Source organism: Aphelocoma coerulescens, chromosome 4, assembly GCF_041296385.1.
Source record: "Aphelocoma coerulescens isolate FSJ_1873_10779 chromosome 4, UR_Acoe_1.0, whole genome shotgun sequence".
Lineage (NCBI taxonomy): Eukaryota > Metazoa > Chordata > Aves > Passeriformes > Corvidae > Aphelocoma > Aphelocoma coerulescens.
In genome coordinates, this window is record NC_091017.1 from 6,471,827 (window position 1) to 6,486,381 (window position 14,555).

The following is a 14,555-nucleotide window of genomic DNA, read 5'->3' on the forward strand; positions in this document are numbered from 1 at the left end:
GCAAACCCCCTCAATTCAAAAATAATGAAATGCACAGTTATTTGGAAAAGCCTCACCAAAATATTGACTACCACAGTGTATTTTAAAAATTACTTTTGACATTTGAAAATATAAAGGAATATTCAATATTTGCTGAAAATAGTGGCTATTTTTCAAAGAATCACAACATTTTTCTTTCTACAATACCTCAATATTGCAGGCCCTAAATTCTAAACACAGATTCTACCAAAAATCCCACAACTGTCAGACACTAACACTATTGCAATATCTCAGCAACATCCTGCTGAGACAAGGCCACCCTTCCTCTACCAAAAAGCCATCTTGCAAATTTATGTGTCAGGTTGTTTGGAGAATTACTCTTCTTTTGTCAGCCAGCAGCATTTTTATGTGACATGGAAAACTATTTCACACACAGAGATGTGAAGACCCCGCACTGAATTTAGTCCCATGTTTTGCTGCTTAAAAAAATTCCTGCTATAGTTAAATCATTACAAAGCTTTTACAAAATTACTCATAGCAAAGCATATCAAACCCCATCTTTGCTGACCTGTTGGAGAAAGTCCAAGGAGGCAACCAAGGTGTTTAGAGGGATGGAACACCTCTCCTGTGAGGAAAGGCTTGGAGAATTGGGGTTGTTCAGTCTGGAAAAGTGAAGGCTTTGGTGTGACCTAATTGCAGCCTTCCAGGACCAGGGAACCTACAAGAAAGATGGAGAGACACTATTTACAAGGGTCTAGAGTGACAGGACAAGAGGGAACGGCTTTGAGATGAAACAGAGTAGACTTATCTTAGATATTAGGAAGAAATTCTTTACTGTGAGGGTGGTGAGACACTGGAACAGGTTGCCCAAAGAAGTTGTGGATGTACCATCCCTGGAAGCATTCCAGACCAGACCAGATAGGGATCTAAACAACCTGATCTAGTAAAAAGTATCCCTGGCCATGGCAGGGAGGTTGGAACACGATAATCTTTAAGGTCCCTTCCAAGCCAAACAATTCTATCTTTGGCAGTCTATTCTAGCAAATCCAGCACCCAAGACTCTACCACCAGAACCTGAAGAGCAGCTCACTCTCGAGAGGAAGTACATAGGTGCTCTGTGGCAATGCCATCACCACAGCCACCTTGACCCCAGGGTCCCCATGGTCCCACAGGTGCTAGCAGAGGGAGCAGTACGGGCTCTGGAGGATAACTGGGAAGCACAGAGCGTATCTGTAGTGTCTTCGCAGAGCCCCACAAACAAAACTCTTAATCTGCACCTTCTGTGATGAGGAAATGCTATAGGAGCAGAAGATCCAGTATGAAGTAGCTTTCCCTACCCTGCTCCTCTGCTGCAAGCAGAGGTGGACGTTTCAGTGATGAAGCCAAATGATCCGATACAGTCTGCAGCCACTCCTTAGGTCCCACAGAGATATTCTGTCTTCCTTAGCTCTAAAATGTCAAGAAAGACATTAAGTCATAGGTTTGAATCAAAAGGATGTTGAATAAAAAAGCCACTATCTTTTTATGAAAATGTTTTGCACTTGTCTCAACTACACAAAATCTTTTTTTATAGAACACATGGTTGACCTACAGATAGTAAAGTGGTTTGGGTTTTTCTTTTCCTGACTGGGAGGAGACTTACATATATGTCATGATTTCTGGTGGAAATCTGGTCTGTTTCAAAGTACAGTGATAATAGGAATACCAGATTAATAGGCATCTCAGTTGGATTAATGGAAACAAGGCATGAAAGTGAAAATGTACAGTACTGAATACAGATAAAGAAGATATACTCTGCTATTTAGAATTGCACTTTGAGTAACTGTGAGTGACCAACAGGTCACAAAAAACATTTCTCAAGATGGTTTTTACATTGAAACAAATCTTTTGTAACCTGTGTTCTGGTGCTTAATGCTGGGGTCCTCCTTAAATATAAGACTGAGATTACACAAGGATAAAATGGTTAAACAGTTAAAACAGTAAACCAGATACAACAGTTGGACTGGATGGTCTTAAAGGTCTTTTCCAACCTAAATGATTCTCTGATTCTACAGTGTCAGCATTTCTATTGTCCTCTTAATATTACAAGCAAAAAGAGCAGTCTGCATGCATGAATCTCTGACAAAATGATTTTCAAGGCTCCTGTAGTTTAGCACACTTCTGTCTTCCAAGTAAAATGGGAAGCTGAACCCAGCCTGAAAGCAGAACAAGGTAGGTTGGCTGAGAAAGGCTTCCACAGCCTTTGCCAGTCAGCCACATCTTGCTGTAGGGCTGGCAATCTTTTAAGCTGCCCTTTACATGCCAAGCAGATAGAGACAGAGCTGCACTCTCAGCCTCTACTTTCTCTCTTTTCTTCATAAAGAAGGGAGGATTTTACCACCCTACTTGCAAACACATGCAGAGGAAGATATAGGAAATGACATCCAAGGTGGACCCTGAGAAAGTCACACAAATCACTGATGGATGAGATCAGCAACAATACAAGTATGATAAATTTGAGACAGGAACTGAAATTAAAAAAAAGTGAAAACAAACTAAAATCCATTTCTACCATCAAGATGCAACTGTAGACATTAGTGCCACGGGAAGATGTGGAGACAAATCCTGAGAACAAGTTATTGCAGGATACATGAACATAAATAAATATAGATTTGAAAGTAATGTTAAAAATGTTTGGCTTTTATCAGCATCACACTCAATGTAGCTCACGATTCTTTTGCTTCCTTAGTATTACACACTTCTTTGTGGACTACCACCAAACAACAGCAGCTGTAAAGATAGAGATGGGGCTGATTTAATGTAGCAGCTCCCTTACTCCCTCTAGTTTCTCACTTCCTCACAGCAGGAATCCATCACATTTATATGCATCAGAGCAGAAATAACAGTATTTCTAGTTAAAACTTTAACACAAATTAAGCTCTGCTTTGTTGGTTACTAGTAAGTCAGGAAATACATTCTTTTCATGAGAATTTTTTTTTTAAAAGTAAGATGTTTTCATCCATGCTTCTTAGCCAAACTCTTGATTTTTTTAAAAGCTGACTGCATTAAAATTTAAAAGTATGACATTTGTTTAAAAAAAAGTGCATTGAGAAAATATTGCCACAGTCATGGTACAAATGCCTTTTGTCACTGTATTATCCTCTCTTGAAAAGGGTCCTCGATCAAGTAACTTTATTTTTGATGTTTTACAATCCCTTCTCTTGTTGAACCTGGTGCTTCATGAGAGGTGGCTGAGCCCTAGCCCACAGGGGAACAGGGGTGCAAAAAAAAATCCAGTGTAGTTTTCACTAGTCATCATATCCACACTTCCAGACAGATTTTTCATTGGGGCACCTTCGGGTTTCTTTCCATAGATAATTGAATTTCCAAGTAAAACATGAAATGAACGGTGTTACATTAAAAAACAGCTTTGATACACAATTTTCAACCTGTCCTACTCATTATTACACACTTAGTATTTCCATGTGTGCTGAGGAGATGATATTATACCTGGGTTAATCATACATGCACTGAAATACATAACTGCACCTTCAGCATCTGCCAGAGAGTTCTGACAGGCTGGCAAATAACCTAGGAGCTGCACCAGACCCTGTTCCCGAGTTTAGCAACTGGAAAATAAAATCATCTGAGGGACCAGGGCAGCAGAGCAAAACAGTGTGTACTGGCAGGCTGAGCTGGTTTTAGTCTCTGCATAAGTAGAATGGTGCATGGCTTATTTTTCTGTCAGTGAGCCAGAAGTTCAGAGGTAGGTGGGGCTGAGTCGATCCAGAGGTAACTGGAGGGAATTTCACTCACACTCCAGCATTGTCCTCTCAGCACAATGCTGGCTACTACCAGCAGTTACTTTCTTCTCCCCTCCACCTCCTCTGCCCTTTTCATTATTACTGCTACACTCAATAAGGTAGCAACATGTGTGCTGTTTTTTCCCAGTCCAGCAACAGTAAGTGTTAAGGAGATGATAGCTCCAAAATGCAACGTGTATATCATATTTTGTGACTAACACAATCTCCCAATCAGGACATTTTGATCTTCCAGTTATAGCTAGGGACTTTGGCAGGAAATGATCTTTTTACATGCTCTCATAAACTCTCAGAAAGTCTGGTTTTGTTTCCCTCTTTCTGCTAAAGAACACCAATAGTTTCTCTTTGGTTTCCCAGTGTATGTTTACCAAGATGATAAAGACTGCAAGATGGATCGAAAGAAACACTTGGTTTATTTTATTTTATTTTGGCAGTGATGAGAGTGTGGAATCCATTTTAAAACCAGGAGAAAAATAATTGGCATGTCCCAGTTATTTTTTAGACACAGGCACACATGAATGCATGCACACACAGAGTTTAGGGTTTTTTATGGGTACCTTCTTGACTTGCAGCCAAGCCATGTCAATGCGAGCCAGCTCATGTATTTAATTGTATCAGCATATAATGGCAGACAGATTTTCTTCCTTTCTGTGCTGCAGCACGAGAAGCTTTCCTAGGAAACAGCAGAGTGCATGGTAAGGGAAGTAAACCCCTTGCTTACATCGTCCAAGAGAGATTAAAAACGCAGGCACATCTAGATGATAAACTGAAACACAGCATCGTGCCCTCTGTGCAATTTATGGAATACTTGCCTGAACTAATAAATGCCTCAGGGAATAGAGAGGAAGCCTTAAGTGCAGTGGTTACATTAAAATCAGGCTAGACTAGCTAATGTTTTGCTTTTAGGTACAGGCAACAAAACAGAAGCTGCAGTCCAAAACTCAGAAAAAACTGCTGAACTTTCAGCCCTCTTTGTCTCTGTCTCCCTTTCCACAAACACACAACCCTCTCAGTAAATGTCAACCAGGAAATAACAAAAAAATGCTTGGAAAACACAGATATTACTGTTTTGTTATTGTGGTCAACATTCACCAGAATATGCAAAAAAAACCAAAAACCAAAAAACAAAACAAAACAAAACAACAAAAAAAAACAACCAAACCAACAACTTTATGCCTTTTAGGCTTAAAACTTACATCAGAGAATGAAAAAGACTGCAAGTTCTTTATCCAGTGTGTTGGGTTGAAGGTAAGGTCATTGCTTGCCAGCAGGCTATGACTGACTCTAATTAAACATTTTTTATACCACTCATCTGCGGCTGGGGAACATGTCATTAAAACACAGGAAACATTAATCTACAGATTAATGCTATAAAAAGAAAACTTTTACACAATCTTTACTCAACAATTAAAAGAAGCTTACAAAACATTAACCCTTTGAACGCTACAACACCACCACCTAGTAAGAGCTCCAGCTGGATGTTAGTCTGTTAGTTGCCTGTTTTCTTCATCAAGTCACACCAGTGTGAGTGTACTTATCCCAGTACTGATCCAGTCTTTTGCCTCCATAATCACAGACCTTAAATTAGGGAATTGGTTATGTGTATTTACTGCATTTTGACTATTTGGAACAAACTTCAAATGCTTTTCAGAAAAATGGTGGGTGATCACTCTATAAATCCCTATGTTTCAGGCTAGTCAAGAGCCCAGCATATACTGTTATTTATTCATTATTTATTTTTATCAAGCACTGTGGTCCATCTTGAAGCAATTGCATTGCTCTGTGAAGGCATCTCCATGCTAGCTCCATCTGCTTATGAAAGCAAGAAATGTTTTGGACTGGGTTTTGGGGTAGGAGGGCAGAGACAGGGGGATTTATGGATGGGCACAGATTTCTATGCTCTTGTCTATTTACCTGAAGTATGCACAATTTGCTGCTTCTTCTGAGGTGATATTTAGTTCTTGCACTGAATCCCCCCATTTACTCTCTTTCCTTTCTGTAAGGAGTTATAGTTAAGTTCAAACCCTTTAAGAAGGGGTTTATAGAGATGAGAAATACTTGTTTCAGATGGTGTAACTACTAAGATTCATTTTGTCTTATATTTTATAAATCTAAATACCTACAGAGAGCACATTCAGTATTTTTGTAGGTATTTTTGCAACTAACTTTGAGGACATTTTCTTTCTATTGGTACCTATATATGAATATGTATAGACGAAGAAACAGAACATTTATATTTAACATTTCAATCTGCACTTTTAGAAATGTAGCACATAGTTTCACCAGTAGCATATTATCACTGCTTTTACTTTTCAGGTCTTTTCATAATAAAAAGTCTGTCATCCAGTCCTCACTGTTACACAAGCATTAAGTTAAACTAGTTAAACAAGTTCAGATTGCTGCTGGAACCACGGTGGAAATATTTACAGTAAAACTCACCTGGCTTCAAGTATTGTTCCAAAGTTGAAATTCAGCCCAGTCTTGAAAGTTCACAAAGGTTCATTAGCTTATTTGAGCAAAACCCAGGCTCGTTTTCAAGTAAACTTTGGCTGATATTTAGTTCTAGATAAAGGGCACAGTATGATAGTGATGTGATTAAAATGGCTTGAATGAAAACCCTCTGTTCCCTCTTGTGAAGTGGAAGAGAAACATTATTGTTTTGGTTACCCATTCAACACATAAAATCAGCCCCTCACTTTCAGAGGGAGGTTTAGTGCTTATGCTCACAAATACTCACTGTGCAGCCAAAGGATTTACACAGTCAGCTAAGAAAATGCAAAATGTGGGCAAGTGACAGTATGGCTGGTTATTTAGGGATGTAAAATGTCTCCAAAACTGGAATGAGCAAAGTGTGTTCTACCTTAGCAAGAGACAAAAAGGGAAAACAGCATCCTCTAAATCCTTACACACTTAAAACTCTATTCCACATCATTATCATCACTTGATGGATTTATAAATTAATTGTTTCTTATTGTCCATTAACCCAGTGACCCAGATTTTACTGCAGCTCAGACCCAAACAAAAATCCTTCTAATCAGATGGGAATGGAAGATCCTTAATGAAGTTTAAGGACACACTGAAACCTGGTCTGTCTTACCATGCCATATTGCATGTTACTAATCTGCAGAGAGTTACAGCTAGTTTGTCAGTATTAAACAAGGGGGGAATGAGAAAGTATTACCTCCTCTGAGGCTTCAAATCAGTTTTCAGTCTGCTGTGATGACCCTGGCCACCTTCAAGGCTCCCCAGAGAAAAGAAAGAAAGGAAATTAATAAATAGGGGTTCAAAAAGATGGCTGCAGCTCTGAAGAGCATCCACTGCTCTCTTTTTACACCCCTTGTGTTGTGAAAAAAGACTGTTTCAACCATATGAAAATATAATAAAATGCATATGTTTCTTTTAAATATGGAAAAGGTATGTAATTATTTTTAGTTTAAAATAAGGAAAAATGGAGACTGGATGAATGTATGCTCACTATAAAAGAGAAAAAAGCACTTTTTTTTTTTTTTTTTTTTTTTTAGAAAGGCTCTTTTTAAAAATTCCTAGTAAAACAAGCAGATGGACTAATTTCACTTCAGCTAAAAATAATCCACAAGAGGAGGAAGCCGAACTTGAGCCTCCCTTTGTAGGGAGTGTCAGGTATATATTTAGAGGGATCCACATTTTCCTTGGCAGCTTGGGACAGGAATCAAAGGCATACCTTTGCTGCTTAACAAATCATTATCTTTACCTTTACTGCTCAGGAAAAGAGGACCAGAAGTCTCTGTTGAGTATTGAACCTTCTGGTTGTCCACATAATTTTTAGTTCATTCCCTGGCTCCACTTTGGAGTCTTCCAGCCAGCTCTCTTCAAGACGAATGTGAAGCAGAGAATTTTAATCCTAAAGCAACCTGGATTCAAGGACAGGCTGCTCCATGACTCTGGGTCTAGAAGCTCTTGCTTGGTTTGTGCTTAATGACAGAAATACAACTGAATGGATTTGTCCAAGGCTTGGTAATGCTTTCAAGAGGCAAGAAAGGCTTTTAGGAAACAGCCTCACCCTGTGCCCTTATGGAATGCCAGAAAACCTGATGCAAGTTTAATTTGTACATATTCTGATATGACCAAGTCCCAGTATTACTTCTCTGTCCCTTTCTTTAACAGGTATGTAATGAGATCAAGGAAATTTCACAAAATTCCAGGTTTGACTGTGGATACTGTTTGATACAGTGCAAAAGTAACAGACCTTTTATTTAAAGCATAGATCTGCTCTTTCTAAAATAGAGGAATACACCAGATTTTGGGTTTCTTCTAATCAGCTACTTGTAATTTTTCTACTTAAACAAGGCAATTTTCCTTCTTTTAGCTCAGTCTGAGCTTTTCCTTGTATTTTCTCTCCCCTGACCAGCTGAGGAGGGGAGTGACAGAGCAGATTTGGCTGGCACCCGGTGTCCAGCTCAGGGTCAACCCACCACACCAACCAACCAAAAAAATATCACAAGGTTAAGCATGAGGAGGAAGGAGAAGGGAAAAGGGAAGGGGAAAAGAGAGAAAAAGGAAGGGAGAAGTGAAAAAGGAGATGCACCTTTTTGAGAGGTGGCAAAAAACAACTTGAAACAATCCTTTTACTAACAAAAACTATACCAAAATTAAAACAAGCTCAAAAATATAGATCTTCCATATTTATATCAGGTTGCCCTTTGGAATACAATCCTATTTTAAATCACGACTATGCAGAGTAAACAGTACTAGCTAGTCTAATTTGTATTTATAATTTAAAGTATTTCTGAAGTGAGCAATCCCTGAGTGAAGAAAGAATGTAAACTCAGAATATGTGTTCAGTAACATTTGCTTAGTAAAAAAAAAAAAAAATCTTTAGAGTTGCTACTGTTGCTCAGTATTAAATCTGAGTAGCTGGGTCTGAATGATTTATGTGCTAAGTTATTAAAAGTAAATCAAATAAACACATGGGAGCACCAGTCATTCCTTGTGCTCTCGCTAAATCCCCCTCAGGTTATTTCTCATGTATCAGCAGCGTGGCCAAGCAGACTGCAGGACTGTTACAGTGTCATGCTAATAGTTTGGCATCTCCAATAAGAAGTGACAAAGGGGAAGACTTTTGACACCCTAGAAAAGTGTTTTGGAAGTGTTTATTCATGTAATTATGACAACTTGTGTTAATTAATGCTGAAGGACCCTTCTCATGTGACTTTCCTAAAATTACACTTATCTTAGTGTCTTGACATTTTCAGGACATATTTGAGACCCTATGAAATATATTTATGTACAGGAAACTTAAAATACACTTTCAGAGTTGCAATCCTGCAGCCTTACTCTATTTTCTGCTTCCAAATTTCACAGTGATCAAGTTTCAAAATCAGTTTTCTTAATGAATCATAATATCTGAAAATGATTTTACTATAATTCATATTGAATCATAGGATGAATCACAGAATGGTTTGGGTTGGAAGGGACCTTAAAGATCAGCCAGTTCCAGGCTCCCTGCCATGGGCAGGGACACCTTCCTCTACATCAGGTTTGCTCAAGTAGAATGCGTCCAGGCCCATGGCAGGGACAAATTAAAGTTAAGTTAACCAAGTTAAACAGATTTAAAATATATCTTCAGTCAAAAAGACTTACAGGCATCGTCTCAGGCTTTTTCCCAATGTGACTGCTTTGTACAGAATATTGCAATCTATACATAAATTACATTCATTTTTATAAGGATATCTTTCAAATTATGTTCTCTGTTGTGGAAACTTTCCCATACACAAAGAACATCCATTATATTTTACTTTATTCTAATCCCAGTTATGCTTGTCAGGATTCATGAAAGCTCAGTGCTCTCATTCAAGCTGTGAGAGAACAGACTTTAGAGGACTATGACTTTTTGGACTGCTCTTTCAGATTCATCTATGATGAAATCAATAGTTTGGGCCATGTTGTTTCTCAAGGAGGATTACAAAGAAATTGTCCATATTTAGGATCTCAGCCAGTGAAACAATTTCCCTTTCTTAGTCTGTCTTACTGGAACACCAAGATGGAAAATTCATACTTGCTGAAGGAATAAAACATTGTTTTCATGTATGAGCATGCTCCCCAGTTAACCAGTTCCTATGGCTGTCATAGACACACATAAATATCACTGGTTTATATCCCTAGATATGTGTTCTGACCTGTAAAATTGTCACAACTTCTAAACTGGGATGCATCTGTGAAACTGCCTTTGAAGAAGTCTACCCATCACTTCTGAAGACACATCTCCCAGTGCTTTGCTGTGTCATCCATCTATCCTGCAGGACTTGAAAAAAATGCACCATTAAAGTTATTTGTTTGGACATTGTATTCCTACTCCTGTCACCACTTCTCTCTAAAGTCACAGCTAACCTTCATGCTCTGAAACAGGTTATGAAGTTTCATAGAGTTACTTCTGAGGACCAACATTGCCAGGCATTTCTATTTCCCATTATTAATTAATAAAAACAGGAGTTTCACATAAAAAGAATATTAGTACTCAGTGTTTTCCTGGTTGGTTTGTATTCCCAAGGATTAGGTTCTCACCTAGACTACAAAATACATGTTACTGAGAACCTTCATGAGAGGGCCACCACTCTTCTCTGAAGGCCAAAAGATGTACATTTATGCCAGCACATGTAGCACAGACAGTTCTCTTAAGTAATCCTCACAGAAACTGCAGCTAAAAAAGAGATTGTAGCCAAAACTTTTCAGTATTTGGATTGCCTCTAAATCAACAGACAATATAGAGGAAACATTTCTTATACTGGGAAAAAATACCTATTTTTAAATAGCTTCCATTTTCCTATTAAGCAGAATAGAATTTCCATAAAATAAAATACTCACATTGAGCCTTCTGTACTGACCAGCAGGGAAAGACAGAGCAATCAAATAGGAGATTATTCTTATGGATTCTTATTTCATTACACTTGAGGAATAGTCAGCAGATACCATCTACAGGTAAATCTTGGAATTAAATTGACACAAACTGCAGTCCAAGACCACCTCTGAGTTCAAAATTCAGTCCTTTCCATTCCATTTTTTTCCAAGCCATTTTCAAATTCAAGAAGAAATTTTAAAATCCTCAAAACCTTGTAATATTATGATGGCAAACAACAAATAACCATTTACTAGTTCTACACCTCGTTCAGATGCCAGCATTCTGAAAAAGCTGACTTGCATTAAAAAAAATGGAATTTTTACAAAAAATAAGTTACCATTGGGCATTACAAATGGTATACAGATAATCCCATAAGTCTTTAGAAGTTTTGAGGAACAATACAAATTTTTGTCCCAAAGTACGCGCTTTTTCCCTCCCCATAATCAAAAAAGGTTAAGCTGTTCTCTGAGCCACTTATTTTTGGGTCAGCAAAGTAAAAGCACTGCTAAAATGTAAGGTTTCATCTTTCAACAGGAAATGTCTGCCTGGAGTAGGATTTACTTTTGCAGCAGCCCTGAGTTTATGGTAGCAATCACACTACAGGGAAAGCGAAGGAGAGAACACGTACCAGGTATTGTACACAAAACTTGTCAGAAAAGCTGAACAACATTTTGGAACAGGCTGTTTCCATTCCAGAGGGAAAGTGGTAGGTGTTCTCTGATGCTGCCTAATTCATTTACAGAAATGTATAAGGTGTTCTTTCCTTGAGCACAAGTAAAATCAAGAAAAAAGAGACAGTTTTCTGCTCACTTTTTCAAACCTCTCTTAGTCCAAACACACTCCCAATAGCTGTTTCCTCAGGGACACCTTCTCCATGTTAGACCAAGAGCTGTCTCCTGTCCCTTTACCAACTCCTACATCAGGTTCTTTTTTTATTTCATCTTTTTCTTATCTCTCTCACAGACAGGAAAGCAATCAAAAAAACAGAGGCTGGGAGAACTGCTCTTGTCCAATTGCCTTCAGTGAGCCTTTCTTGTGTCCTGTGAGAAGACCCTGTATGGGTGACTGCATGTCACCCTCTTGGGTGGCAGCAACAGCTTAACAACTGTTTCATTTCCTTTAGGGCCCTAAAATTGCATTGATCCACTAATTAATTTAGGTTTTAGGGAAATTTAGAGCTATAGAGTTTGTTTTTGGTTTGTTTTTTTCTTACATTTAAATAATTTTTATTTTAATAAAGATGATAATAATAATAATTTATTTTAATAATGCATTTTAAAGCACTGATGATCAATAAGCAGAGGGTATTCCCCAGAAAATAGGACTATATGAAGTAAACAGAATACCTAGAAAGCAACATTAGATTAATATCTATCGCTTGTAGACAGGAAGAAAAAAAATAACCAGAAGGGAATGCTGTTATCTGAAAAATTCAGATGGCTAGCCAGGAAAAGCCAAGAACTTTTTCTGAGTCACTAAGATGAATTACAGATTTCTGAGGATCTGCCACTCTATCCTTTGATTTAGTGGTTTCTCATGCTAACAAACCTCAGAGCATGAAAGATAAGATGAGGGTCTCATTTCATCAGTCACCTCCAAAGCACAGGTACCACTGATGTCTGTATGGGCATATAAGAAAGTGAAACTACACCATGGGTGACTTTCATGAGGCAGCGGCACTTTTTTTTTTTTTAACCCTAAAACTAACCAGTAGTCTCAACATTATGTGGATATCTCTAAGTTACAGCAGCAAAAATAGCATTAGATAATTCTGACACAAAAAAAAGCTGAGGTGGAGGTACCTCCATTTTCAGGATGGAAGTCCTGTTTAAGCCCAGCTGGACTACCAGCTCATTCCAAGCTTGCTGCTGAATTTATATTGAGTGCTAATGATCTCCAGCTAATTCCAGATTGGAGTTAAGAGCTTACAACAGAAACTGACCTTTGCTGTCCCAGAGGAAAAGAGGGAGTGAAATGATTATCTGAGGCTATTTGTTAGGTCTGAAAACCCACTTAATGGATCAATAAATCAAACAGTGAATGAAGCTGGTTTAGAAAGCAGGTGTGTGGATTCTGGTACTAAATAGGTGTTTCATGTGAGAGAACAGTGTGGGTTATGTTAGACTGAATGAAATCAGCTGAACTGTATACTGTAAAGCCCCAAAGCAGGATGACATTTGTTCTAACTTTATTATCCCTTCTTGTAAGAGCACAGTAAAACACCCTTGGATGTGTAGCTTGCACAAAATGTGTCAACACAACATGCATGTCATATTTGGTAAGTTTTAATGCAGTACACTAGTAACAGATAAATGCATGAGTGTTTATAAAGGTAGAACAGTCAAGGGCCACCAGGAAACATCAAAGACTGCTTAGTGCTCATGTTTAGGATATTTTCTCATTTGAGACAGAAAAATATATCACTGAACAGTCCTAGAAGAAAAATGATGGACAGGACAAAAGGAGGACAAGCTTGCTTGGGAAAATTAAAAGAAAGTGAAGCCCTAAACCTCATCTTTCCTATCCTGCCTATGGCATAGAATAAGGGCACTCCAGAGACAACTGCTTTTTCCAAGTGATATTCAGCTTACCAGCAGATGTAGAGAAAACTGCCACAGAAAATGCTGCAAGAGACAGACACATTATGCCAAGAGTGCTTCATTAGTCCATCGGGAAATCAATGGTCTTCATCAAAAAGAGCGACATGTAAAAGGCTACCAGAATACCTATTCTGGAATATTTTAAGATGTTTTTGTCAGTTTAGGGTCTTTTAATTAGTAAATTATGCCAGACTGGGGTGGTTTTTTTTAAAAAATGGTAGAAATAGTAGAGAAAATAGGCTTGCTTTCTGACAACATATAATACTTTAGTTTATCTGAATTTGAAAGGCACTGCATGGTACAATGTGCTGTAGTGTACCATAATGTTCAGAGTGCTCTCTCAGAAGAATGATTGTTCAGTAAAATCACACTTTTTCCAACTCTTTTCATTACATGCTCATGTATTAGAGTAGAATAAGGCCAGATCCTTATTCTATTCTCTGTCAAAGAAATAAACACAGAACAAGTAGGCAGCACATAAACTTCTTTTCCACATCACAGATCTCTTAAGACAGAGTACACATGTATGTCCCCTTGCCCTAGAAAACTTTGCAACAGCAGTCTGGAATATGATTCTTGAGGTAAAGCCAATTCCAAACCCATACCCACTGATATTATCAGTATAGCACCTTCCTCCCTACAAATTTGTCCCAGGCAGTACACTTTTGAGCTGAATCAAATAATCATCTTGAAATAGCATTTTCCAAATGTTTTCCAGTCCATAACAGTCAGTGTCTAGTAAAGCATTTAGTATAACCTCGGCAGAAGGAAACCTGTACTTCCAGTAAATCTTCCTAAGCATTCAGAAAATATTAAATTGGAAGGAACTGTTAGTCTGTTGGGATATGATAAAAATCCAGTATGAACCTAGACAATTACAGAAGTTGCTTAGCATCAAATAAAGTCAGGTGCAAAATGCTTCGCTTAGATCAGGAAAACTGTATGCACAAAGCCAGAATGAAGAATGATTAAGCAGCAGCTGTTGAAAGGTTTTAAGAAGAGCCATGGATCACAAACTGAACATAAATCAAAGCTGTGTTCTGTGGAGAGAGGCAGGCATCACATCGGGATGTGTTTTACAATATTGCCTGTGAAAGACTGGAGATGGAGCCCTTCCTGTGACAGTGCCAGGAGGCTTCTGGATGCCTGCCCTGGAAACACCAAACTGGGAACAAAGTTCACCATTTAGACAGTCTGAAAAGGGGTGGTGAGGATGAGAATAAGTGATACAACAAGGGGAAGGAGATGAGAAGACATGGGAGGGCGAAAGGAAAGCCTGAAGCTCCTTAATTAAGAGAAAAC

The 14,555-nt window shown here is 38.3% G+C and overlaps 2 long non-coding RNA genes across 2 annotated transcripts; both read right to left on the reverse strand.

Annotated features, from left to right (window-relative positions):
• Nucleotides 1–558: 558 nt before the first annotated feature.
• Nucleotides 559–4,430, reverse strand: LOC138108920 (uncharacterized). The gene is made up of 3 exons (XR_011150123.1): nucleotides 4,337–4,430; nucleotides 1,317–1,428; nucleotides 559–697 (listed from the first exon to the last, which is right to left on the reverse strand). It is a non-coding gene; the product is annotated as an uncharacterized lncRNA (long non-coding RNA).
• A 1,794-nt stretch (nucleotides 4,431–6,224) lies between these two features.
• LOC138108921 (uncharacterized) lies at nucleotides 6,225–7,630 on the reverse strand. Its single transcript, XR_011150124.1, has 3 exons — nucleotides 7,510–7,630; nucleotides 6,961–7,020; nucleotides 6,225–6,341 (listed from the first exon to the last, which is right to left on the reverse strand). It is a non-coding gene; the product is annotated as an uncharacterized lncRNA (long non-coding RNA).
• Between the last annotated feature and the right edge of the window lie 6,925 nt (nucleotides 7,631–14,555).